Here is a 12,088-nt window from a genome sequence, read left to right as displayed (position 1 = left end):
TCACAGAGGCTGAACCACCCACCAAAGAGCATGTGTGGGCTGGACCTAGGCCACCTACACAAATGTAGCATATGTGCAGCTTGTTCTTCATGTGAGTTCCCTAATTAAATTAAATATAATTATTTAATAATTATATTTAAATTATATAAATTAAACATAATTATTTATATTTGTTATATTATGTTTGTGTAAATAAATTTAAATACAATTAATGTGGGGGCTGTCTCTAATTCTGGGTCCCTTCCCCATAGTTGGGCTGCCTTGTCTGGCCCCAGTGGGAGAGAATGCACTTATCCTACTTCAACTTGATATAACAGAGTGGGTTGGTACCCATAGGAGGTCTCCCCTTTTCTGGAAAAAAAGGGGGGGTGGGGGAGTAGGGGAGGGGATGTGATGGTGGAACTGGGAGGAAAGGAGGGAGGTGGCTGAAATCAGGCCATAAATAAATAAGTTATTGAGAACAAAAAGACCTATAACATCACTAGCCCCGGAAAGCTGGCTAAGTTTCTAGAACCATGCATCATTTCCCTCCTGTCAGAGGGCTCCAATTAGACAGCTCTTGGTTACCACTAATATGTGACTGTCACTTACTGCATCTTTACAAACATCCTCCCATACTGGTAATTGTAGTTCATAGGTGTCACTGCTAGGTAGGACTATTAATTGCTTTCACCCCTTGGCAACATGCATAATATTTTCTTGTACTATGGAAACTAGACCACAGAAAGAAGGCTTTCAGATTAGATCCAGCTTGAGTAATCTGAGTCCAGTGTCCTGAGTATATATGTGATATCTTCAGCAATAGGGACTAAACTTCAACCTCTTGAGAGGCAAACAAGTCTATATTGTTTTGGGAGTCACTTAGACTACCATAACCAACCATTCTAAAGATTTCTCTCTTGTTAGTCTATTGTCCTCATGGGAAGGATTATTAGCTATTACTTCCTTTAACATGTATGTCCATACACTTGTATGTATTGTGTATGATTTTAGGTAAATACAAGATAAGACTCCTTGAGGTATATCAAACAGACTTGCTGTCATTTCTCCCATCCCTCTTTCTCCTGTATTGACTTCCTCCCTTGTCTTCAGGTAGAGCCCCCTCCCAGTTTTCCATTTCCCACTTTATATCATCTGCTATTCCTCTCTTGAGCCCTTCCTCTATGGTCCCTTTAGTCTTTCCTGGTTTTTCTGGTTACACTCTATCTTAGTTAGGATTTTACTGCTGTGAACAGACACCATGTCCATGGCAACTCTTACACATTTAACTGGGGCTGGCTTACAGGTTCAGAAGTTCAGTCCATTACCATCAAGGCGGTAGCATGGCAGCACCCAGGCAGGCATGGGACAGGAGAAGCTGAGAGTTCTACATCTTGTTCTGAAGGCAAACTGGAGGAGACTGGCTTCCAGGTTGCTAGGATGAGGGCCTTAAAGCCCATGCCCACAGTGACACACTTCAACAAAGCCTCACCTATTCCTACATGGCCAAACCCTGTAACAGTGCCACTCCATAGGCCAAGCATATACAAACCATCACACACTCCAAGTTATATATTCCTGTCTAAAACTGTGGAGCTATGAACCGCAGCTGAGAAAGAACATGAAGCATTTGTCTTTCTGGCTCTGGGTTACCCCACTGGCTATAAATCTCTGGCTGAATTGCTTCTATTTACCTGGAAATGTCTTTGTTTCATTTTCCCGTATAGCTGAATATTATTCCATAGTGTATATGTAGCATGTTTTTGTTTCCCATTTATCAGTTGAAGGATATCTTGGTTGTCTCCATTTCACAGTTATTGTGACTTAGAGCAGCCATGAACATGACTGAGCAAGTATCTGTGGAGTAGGATATTGGATTCTTTGGACACATACAAAAGAGTGGAATGGCTGGATCATATATTTCCTCTGAGATGTGGTTTCTCTGTGTAGCCTTGGCTGTCCTGGAACTCACTCCATCGAGCAGGCTGACCTTGAACTCAGATCTGTCTGCCTCTGCCTCTGGAGTGCTGGAATTAAAGGTGTGCACCACCACCATAGCATGGCTGTCATATAGCAGACTTATCTTCAGGGGTTTTGGTTTGGTTTAGTTCTGAGGATTCTCCACACTGATTTCCAGAGTGGCCGCATCAAATTTTCTCTGCAACCAAGAGAGAACAGGAGCTCCCATTTCCCCACAGCCGCTCCTGCATTTGTTGTCAGTTGTTTTATTCAACATTGCCATTCTGACTGGGGCAAGATGAAATCTTAACATTTGACTTGTATTTCATGATTGCTAGGAATGATGAACATTTTAAAGACATTTCTATAAGTAAATAAATAAATAATAAAATAACAAGCCATTTCTTAGACACTTGTTTTTCTGTTTAGATCCCTAGCCCATTTTTCAAATTGGGTCATTTGTTTCCTTGACTCTGGTTTTGTTTGTTTGAGTTCTTTGTGAATTCTGAATACTGATCACCTGTCAGATGTGTAGCTGGCAGAGTCTCTGCCATTCTGAGGCTTCTCCTTCACTATATTGATTGTTTCCATAGTTGTGCAGAAATTTGATGAACCATATTTGTTGTTATTTTGTTTCGTTGGTTTCTTTAAGGTTTATTTATTTTATTTTAAGTGTATGCCTATGTGTTGGTCTGTGCACCATGTGCATGCCTGGTGCTTGAGAAGGCCAGAAAAGGGTGTTAAATTCCCCCAGGAACTGGAGTTTTACATGGCTGTGAACTGCCATGTAAATGCTGGATAATTGAGTCCTCATCCTCTGGAAGAACATCTAGAGGTCTTAAACCACTGATCCTTCTCTCCAGCTTTAGTTTGGGGTTTTGATACAGTATCTCCCTATGTAGCTCTGGCCAGCTTGGACTCTCTATGTGACATAGGCTGGCCTTGAACGTTCAGCATTCCTCCTGCCTCCTGAATCTATACATAACATCACATTCAGGTCAGAGTGCCCATGGGTCAAAAGCCAGGGAGAACATAGCAAGAATAGCAGTGAGTATTTTTAGATCCTTTGCCCAGAGCATTATCAACTTCTTGAGGTATAGTGGCTGACACACAAGGGTTAAAGTTAGGTCTTCATTATCTATTGTAATATTAAGTGTGGGCCCCTAAGACTTGGTTGTCTTAGAGATGAAAGAGAATTGGCCTTAAGTTATTTTTGATTGTTAATAAGATGTCAAATAGTTTGGGGTTGGGGGTTGGAGGGGACCATGAGGAAAAGAAGAGCAGGAGGAGGAAGGAGAAGCCACAATGGGTTCAGAGTCAAGAAAACATGGCCCTGAAGACTGGCCAATTAGAGTTAAGAACAGCCCAAATAGGATGGCTGGTGGTCAGCAGGGTGATGGTGGCTTCTTCAAGTGGTGAGAAGGAAAAAGAGCGGATGGGAGGCGTTTCGGGAATGGCCAGCCTTGGCAGTACGTGAGAGCGGCTTCTGTCTGTGCTGGAAGAGCTGGAGGTCTTGTCGAGAGAACTTATAGAAATGTTTGCAATTTCAAGAAATCAGAAGCTGTTACAGCTGGAAGAGGGAAACCAGGTCTTGGAGTTGCTAATTCACCGAGATGGGGACTTCCAAGAACTAATGAAATTAGCACTTAATCAGGGAAAAGTCCACCATGAAATGCAGGCTTTAGAGAAAGAAGTAGAGAAGAGAGACAGTGATATTCCGCAGCTGCAGAAGCAGCTGAAAGAGGCAGAGCAGATCCTGGCAACAAATCCTGTTTACCAGGCAAAGGAGAAACTCAAGTCAATAGAGACAGCAAGAAAAGGTGCTATCTCCTCTGAAGAAATCATTAAATATGCACACAGGATTAGTGCAAGCAATGCTGTCTGTGCTCCACTGACTTGGGTTCCAGGAGACCCTCGGAGGCCATACCCAACAGATTTAGAGATGAGAAGTGGATTGTTGGGTCAGATGAACAATCCTTCCACCAGTGGTGTGAATGGTCACCTCCCGGGCGATGCCCTTGCAGCAGGTAGACTGCCAGATGTCCCTGCTCCTCCACAGTAGCCATGGCGGTCGAATGACATGTCTGTGAACATGCTACCACCAAATCACAGCAGTGACTTTCTGTTGGAGCCTCCTGGGCACAACAAAGAAAATGAAGATGATGTTGATGTTATGTCAACAGATTCTTTGAGCAGCAGTAGTGATTCTGACTGAGAAAGGTGTGGCATGCAGAGTTCTGTCGAGGAGGAAATGAAAAGCACAGACCCCTAAGGAGCCCGAGCCCCTGGTTTTCTATCTGTTACACAAATGTTTGAGGATTATTCAGAATTACTGTAGTGTTTGGTTGTACATAGCAGCTCTGGAATGAGACTGAAGAGGAACTCACACAACTCAAGGAGCGTACTTAGAAAGAGCATTGAGCCAGACGTGGTGGCTCACAAAGTAGTCCCAGCACCTGGGAGGCTGAGGGACTGCTGTGAGTGTCCAGCTGCCTTGAGCTACAGAATGAGCTGAGCCACCAGGATAACAGAGATAAGACCAGGCAGTGGAGCTCTCTCTCTGTGTGATATTTCAGAAGTGCTCACTTGAAAGTAAAGTCACCTGTTATTACAGTGACAACTCAATATGTATATGTGGTAAATAGTGTAATTTGTGTAAATAAACTTGGTCTTGTTTGTATTTAATTCTTTTCAATTTTTTAAAATATATATTTTTTAAATTTAGATACACTTTCAGTGTAGGAATGAAACATTTAAATCAGGTTGAATTTGAACTAGGCAATGGTGGCACATAAATTTGGTCTTGTTTGTATTTAATTCTTTTCAATTTTTTAAAAATATATTTTTTAAATTTAGGTACACTTTCAGTGTAGGAATGAAACATTTAAATCAGGTTGAATTTGAACTGGGCAATGGTGGCACATGCCTTTAATCCAGCACTCAGGAGGCAGAGGTAGGTAGGCAGATCTGAGTTTGGGGCCAACTTTGTCTACAAAGCAAGTTCTAGGAGTACAGAGAAACCCTGTCTGAGAAAAAAAACAGATGTTTTTATAATAAAATAAGATTCTGGTATATATGATACAGTATATATAATAAAATGACAAGTCTCTGAGATCATTAAAAAAAAAAGAATAACCCAAATAATAACAGGACTACCGATATAAAAATAGATTTTAACAACATAGAGGGTAGGCAACTGCCTAGTTTTTATACTATTTAAGATTTATTATAAATATAAAAGTTGTCCACTCACAAACATTTTGTGAATATACCAGCAGTCCAGTTCAGTAGTGTTGGGAGAGCAAACACAAATCAGCTACAGTGGTACGACCTACCAGAAACAGCCAGGCCTCAGCTGAATTGGCACGAGGAGCTGGTTAGGGTCTCTGCCACAACCAAGTGCCTGCTTTCCCATGCCCTCCTTCCTATCTCCAGAGGTTGGGCTATGGTAGTAAGAAACTATTCTAGTTGCATTCTATTGCTCTAGCAAACACTGTGACCAAAAGCAACATGGGGGTTGAAGTTTTTTTCAGCTTACAAATTACAGTTCAAAAGCCAGGCAGTGATGGCACATGCCTTTAATCCCAACACTCAGGCAGAGACAGGCAGATCTCTGTGAGTTTGAAGCCAGCTTGGTCCACAAAGTGAGTTCCAAGACAGCTGGGGTTGTTATACAGAGAAACCCTGTCTCAACACCTCTCTCCCCCAAAACAAGTTGCCATTCATCATGAGAAGTCAAACCCAGGTCTGTTCACACTTCCGCACAGCAGTACTGATGACCTGTCAATCAAGGAAGTATGGAAAGAATGATGAAGGAGTCTCCTTCTGGAGTACAGACTCATGCTTAGGTAGCTTTTTTATACAGCCCATGACCATCGTCCAGGGAATGGTGCTGCCCATAGTAGACTGGCCTTCTTACATCAATTAGCAATGAAGACAATCCACAGACATGTTCACAGGCCAGCCTGATAAAGACAACTACTCAGTTGAGAACTCTCTTCCCAGTTGATTCCAAATTGCCGCAGGTTGATATTTAAAACTGACCATCAGGGCTGGAGAGTTGGCTCAGCAGTTAAGAGCAATTGTTGCTTTTATAGAGAATCTGGGTTTATTTCCCAACACTCTAACTACATATCTAAGGGACTCAGTGCCCTTTTCTGGACCCCTGCAAGCACAAGGCATGCACATGGTATACATACATGCAGCCAAAACATTAATATACATAAAATAAAGCAAATACAAAAAATAAAAAAACAACAACACAGGAGGTGTGTGTGGTGATCCCAGAACTTGGAGTACACTTATTAATTATATGACAAAAGGGAATTTATAGATGATTAAGTCAAGAATCTCACGAAGGTGAACTCACCTTAGACTATGTTCATAGTTAGGGAAGGTGAGGTAACACTGAAGAAAGAAACAAGGGAGAGAGAGCTAGGAAGAAATTTGAAGATGTTATGTTTCTGGCTTTGAAGATGAGGAGAGAGACATGAACCAAAGAATGCTGCCGTAACATAAGACCACAAGCAGTGGCTGAGAACAGATGTTCCCCAGAGTCTGCAGAAAGACCATGGTCAGCCCCTTACTGTTAGGACTCTAACCAACCAAACTCAAAGGCAGCCCTAAGTGTTGTTCTCAGTCACTTGCTTGTGGTCCTGTGTTACAGTAGCAACAGGAAACTTGTCTAAGAGAAAACGGACATTGAGACAGAGATTGGGTTGGATTCTGGGCAGGGTGGCTCACAGTCAACTGACCATGAAGTGGATTGAGTTCACAGACCTGGCAAGACCCTCAAAAACAGACTTTGTTTTGTTGTTTTGTTCCGTTTTCACCAAGCAAAGTAGACTATTGATTTGTGCTCTTTCCTCTGGTTGTCTTTCTTGGAGCCCAGAGTCTGTTGGCCGGCCCATAGTATATGATAACCCACAGAGTAGTTTAACTCTGGCATAGGGGCTGTTGAGATCAGTGAATAAAAGGGCTTGCCTCACAAGCCTGATGACCTGAGTTTAATCTCAAGGCCTAAAGGGTGAAAAGAATCAACTCCTGCGAGTTTGTCCTCTGCTCTTCATGTTCAGACAACAAATAAGACAATAAAGACATAAATAAATAACTAAGGCCAAGCATGTTGATGCATACATCTAATCCTAGCACTGGGGAGGCGGAAGCAGGTAGCCTGCTCTACATAGAGAGTTCCAGGACAGCCAGGGATATGAGGATACCTAGGGATCAGGGATAGCAAGACTATCTCAAAAACAAATAAACAAAAAGTAAATAAATAGAGGGTCACGCCCTACTGGGGCAGGAGAAGCCTGGCTAGATAGTAGCTGACAGTGGACATCACGACACAGCTCTGAGGTAGTTGGAATGGACACTCGGGGCACCAAGGAATAGAAAGTTCTGGATAGAGGGAGGTACAGTCACAGGTGACATGTTACCTGGATGATGAGTTAGCATGGAGCCAAGTGAGTCACCCTGTCTGGCTGTGAGGCATGAGTTGCAAAGCTGTGGTGGCAGCCTGCCTTCTGATAGAAACTCTGGACAATTCTGTTCCTTCATCTGTGAAGTGGGCTGAACCAGTACCTACAGCTCAGGGCTGTAATTAGCCCAATGGAGATAATCCTAGCAAAATGCTTAGTGCAGCGCCTAGCATACAGAAAGTATTCAGTGAAGGCTATAATTACAGAAAAGTGCAGCTCGGCTGCAAATCTGGCAGGGTGGCCTGCGGAGGTGGAGAGGTTCTTTGTAAACAGGTTGGGTGGCGGTCTGTTCAATGCACATACCAAAGTGATGTATGGCACTAAGGCACCAAGTGGACAGGTCTCTCAGAAAACCCAGCACATGGCTCCTGACAGACGCTCTGGGATCAGGAACTGATGGCCAGGCTCTAAGAGATGCCTGAGCCTATGCTCAGCTGGAGTACATAGGGACAGGGGGATGAGGATGCTTAACCTCCAACAAGGATAAGCCTTGGATAGAAGCCACCACAGCTTTGTCTCTGTAACACTATCAAAAGCTCCTGGATTTTGCCCTGATTACAGCAGTTAGCCAGTCCACTTTCATTCTAGAGGCAGGCCAGAACAGAGTATCCGTAGTGCACAACTGGAGCAGAAGGAGGTATGACTAAGGAGCCATTTAAGGAGATCAAAGGGCACAGCTGGGCTGGAGTGGGGAGAATAGCTCAGAAGTAGAGCACATAGCACGTGGCAGGCTCCAGTCTCATCAACAGAACCCAAACAAACACAAACAACACCAACACAAACCCACACCAAACCAAGGGCAGCATGCAGGGCCGAGTCCCACAAGAGCTAGGGAAGGATGGGCAACTTCCTCCAACTTTGAACTTGGATATCCATGAGTATTTCATGTGGCTTTGCATGCTGGGGTGTGCATGAGCCATTTGGGTTTTTTGAAGGGTTTGGGAAAACTGAAAGGACCTTGAAGTTGGCACTAGACACCCCCAAGACTAAGTTCTGAGCACAAAGGTGATTTATTTGCCCTGGAGGAAGAAAGAACAGGAAAAAGGGGACAAAGACAGAAGAAATAGGACAGAGGGAGAAGAGGAGGGAACAAGGGAGGAGGAGAGAGGTGGCAAGGGAGATGGGGAAGGGATATTTACCCTGAAGGGACAAAGGACTGCCTCCCGATAGAGAAGAAACAGATGTGGCCCATAGGTAAATGGCAGTTTATAAGGAAAAAAGGAGAAGCCCCCATGTTAGGATGAGGTGTTTAATTTGGATTATGTTAGTAAGGGTAGTAAAAAGGGGGCTTTTGAGTGCATGACTTTAATAGTTTGAGTGCTGGACCTTAGTAGTAAACCTCAGGAAGAGGAAGTAGCCAAATAAGGGGATAGACCTTGTGACTAGCTTTAGGAATGTCATCTAACAGATGTAGCAAGGCAGAGGGAATGGGGGAGAAGAGCAAGGCCTTCCAGAACCATGTTTGCCATGCTCAGACCTGCTAGAGATATTCTTCAAAAACATTTAGGTGTAAATTTTACTTTAGTGTCAAAAAAACAAGAACATGGGGACTTACAAGTGGACTTTACACCATTTCCTATGGGGGAACCAGACCTCATGAACATAGTCGAAGAGCCATCAGTGTCTACGTGTGTGTGTGTGTGTGTGTGTGTGTGTGTGTGTGTGTGTGTGTGTGTGATTTTTAAATTATTTGATTATCATGTATTATGTGGAGGTCAAAGGACAAATTGCAGGAGCTGGTTCTGTCAGTCTGAAGCAAGTGCCTTTGCCTGCTCAGTCACCACCCCAGCCCTCTACTGTGCTCATGAAGAAAATTTTCCTAGAGTTATTTGGTTTAAATTAAAAGGTTCAGTTGGACAGAGTAGCATAAGCCTGTAATCTCAGCACTTGAAGGATGGAAGTCAAGTGGGTCAGGAGTTCAAGGCTAGCCTTGGGTATGAAGCAAGCTTGGGGCCAGCCTGCACTAAATAAGACCTTTTCTCACCCTCCCCCAACAGAATGAAAAGGAAAGCATTATTTTGTAATATTTTTTTAAATGAGGTTTTGGGAGCTGGAGAGATGGCTCAGTAATGAGGAGCACTTGCTGTTCTCATGTGGACACAGGTTTGATCCCCAGCACCCACATGGCAGTTCACGATCATCTGTAATAACTCCAGTTTCAGAGGATCCAATGCCCTCTTCCAGACTTTACTGGTACCAGGCATGTATATGGAATGCAGATATACACACAGGCAAAACACACATACAGAAAAGATAACAATAATAATAACAATAACGAGGAGGAGGAACGTGCAAGATGGGCTTGGCAGCACACACTGTAATCTCAGATCTCAAGGGGCTGAGGCAAGAGGTTTGCTTTGAATTTGAGGCTAAACTGGGCAGCATAACAAATAATATTAGGCCAGCTTGGGGCTACATAATGAGGCTTTGCTTCAAACCTAAAAACTAAAACAAGCCAAATACAATATGAAGATATTGATCTTTTCAGATCTGGAAAACTGAGATTATTTGGTTGATTATCCAATTTGGAAGAGGAGAAAAGTGCTGACCATTGACTGTAAAACCTCTCCCAAGAACTCAAATCGACAGGCCAGAGAGATGGTTCCCTGAGTAATGGTACTTGCCACCAAAGCTGACGACTTCAGTTCAGTCCCAATAATGGAAAGAGAGAACTGACTCCCACCAAGTTGTCCTTTGACCTCTGTGTGTGTGTGTGTGTGTGCACACACACACACACACTCATTTATAATTGTTCAACAGGCTGAATACTGCCAACTCCCATGTATGATTTCGCCCCCTCCCCCCCCATCATCCCATAGGGGCAGAAAAGTAGATAACACTGCAAATAATGTCCTTTCTACTACTGAAGGCTATGTGAATTGTTAAGGCCTAGGTAACTGTTGCCTGTCTACCACCCATTTTGTGCTGTTGCTAATGTTATAAAGAAACTTTCTCACATACTGTTACAAGGAAACTTTCTCGTGCCCAAGTTGCCTGCATATTCTGCTGTGTTCTGTGCTTTGGTGTTCTTGGAGACCAATCACAACAGAGTTCAGTTAGAGCTGCTTTGTATAGTTAGCCACAATAAGCTTGGACCCAAACCAACCACCTGACAGCACTTCCTGCACCTGTGTATGAGCTTTTACGGTCTTTGCTTTTGTAAGTTACCCCTGGGATGGACCCCAACATAAGAGGGACACCTGCACCAATATAAGAAGTCATTTGGAGTAAAACTTCCATTTTGAGTAAAGTTTGAATAAAGTTTAAGTTTCCAAGACCTCCCTGGGAATTAACATCCTACTTGGCTGAGAGAGTCATGTACAAGGGTAACTACCAACCTAGTTGACAAGTTAAGACATGAATGTTAGACAATCCCATCCTGGTAGGCAAGATAGGACATGAACATTAGACAAGGCAAATCCCCCAGCACATAATTGATGGAATACCTTGGCATAGATATTGTGAATTTCAGGTTTAAAGGCTCTATAGGGGTTTGGAGAGATGGCTCAGCCGTTAAGAGCACTGACTGCTCTTCCAGATGTCCTGAGTTCAATTCCCAGCAACCACATGGTGGCTCACAGCCATCTGTAATGGGATCTGATGCCCTCTTCTGCTGTGTCTGAAGACAGCTACAGTGTGCTCATCATATGTAAAATAAATAAATAGATAAATAAATAAATAAATAAATAACATCTTTTTTTAAAAAAAGAGCTCTATAGGATTCAGCTGGGTGTATCAGTTCAGCTCTAGAGTCTGGACTGCATCCCTGATCGATCAGTCTGGGGGGTGGGGGGTCAGTAAACCAGCCTTGTTTGACTGAGATCTGTGTCTAAGTGCTTTGTGTAGCAATTCCCAGACCCCAACAGGAACCATGTCCTATTGACTATCATTTTTCGCAGCTGAATATTAACGTGTATTTCAATAAGAAGCTTTCATTTCAATGTAGGTTGTACAATAAGTGTACAATTCAATTTTACTTACTTTAATGCTTAAGACATTTCTTATCAAGACATTTCTTATCAACATAGATCAGCACACAGTGAATGCCATATTGAAAGAAGTATTTTGTTTTACTTAATCCTGACAGCCATGGTAGGAGGCAAGAACATCCTGACTGATTCTTGCTTGTTTTGGTTGGTTGATTGGTTTCTGATTTAGGTTTTGTCCTTCTTGCTTTTGAGACAGGGTCACATGTGTCCTAGCTCACCTTCATTATCCTCCAGCCTTCCAAGTGCTGGGATCATAAAAGCATGTGCCACCACACCTGGCTTAGCTGACTTATTTTGTTTTGGGGTTTGGTTTTCTAAGACAAGTTTTCTCTGTGTAGCTCTGACTGTCCTGGAACTCACTCTATAGACCACTCAGAGATTCCCCCTACTTCTACATCCTGAGTGCTGGAACCTGAATCACCACTGCCAGCCTGTTTTGTTTTTTGAGACAGGGTCTCTCTGTGTATTCCTGGATCTCCTGGAGCTATGTAAACCAGGACAGCCTACCTCTGCCTCAAAAGTGCTGGCATCAAAGGTGTGTACCACCGCACCCAGAAGTTTTTTTTTTTTTCCTTTCTTTTTTCTTTTTAAAACAGTGTATCAGGTAACCCAGACTGTCCTTGAACTGACTTTGTAGCCAAAAATAATCAAGGGTGGAGACTATAGACATGTACCCAGCTCCCG

At 43.1% G+C, this 12,088-nt stretch overlaps 1 pseudogene; it reads left to right on the top strand.

Annotated features, from left to right (window-relative positions):
- Positions 1–3,334: 3,334 nt before the first annotated feature.
- On the top strand, positions 3,335–4,153 carry LOC110287474 (annotated as a pseudogene).
- Positions 4,154–12,088: the final 7,935 nt, after the last annotated feature.

Source organism: Mus caroli, chromosome X (assembly GCF_900094665.2).
Source record: "Mus caroli chromosome X, CAROLI_EIJ_v1.1, whole genome shotgun sequence".
Taxonomy (NCBI): domain Eukaryota; kingdom Metazoa; phylum Chordata; class Mammalia; order Rodentia; family Muridae; genus Mus; species Mus caroli.
Note: the sequence above shows the minus strand (reverse complement) of the source record. Positions and strands in the feature narration are given on the sequence as shown.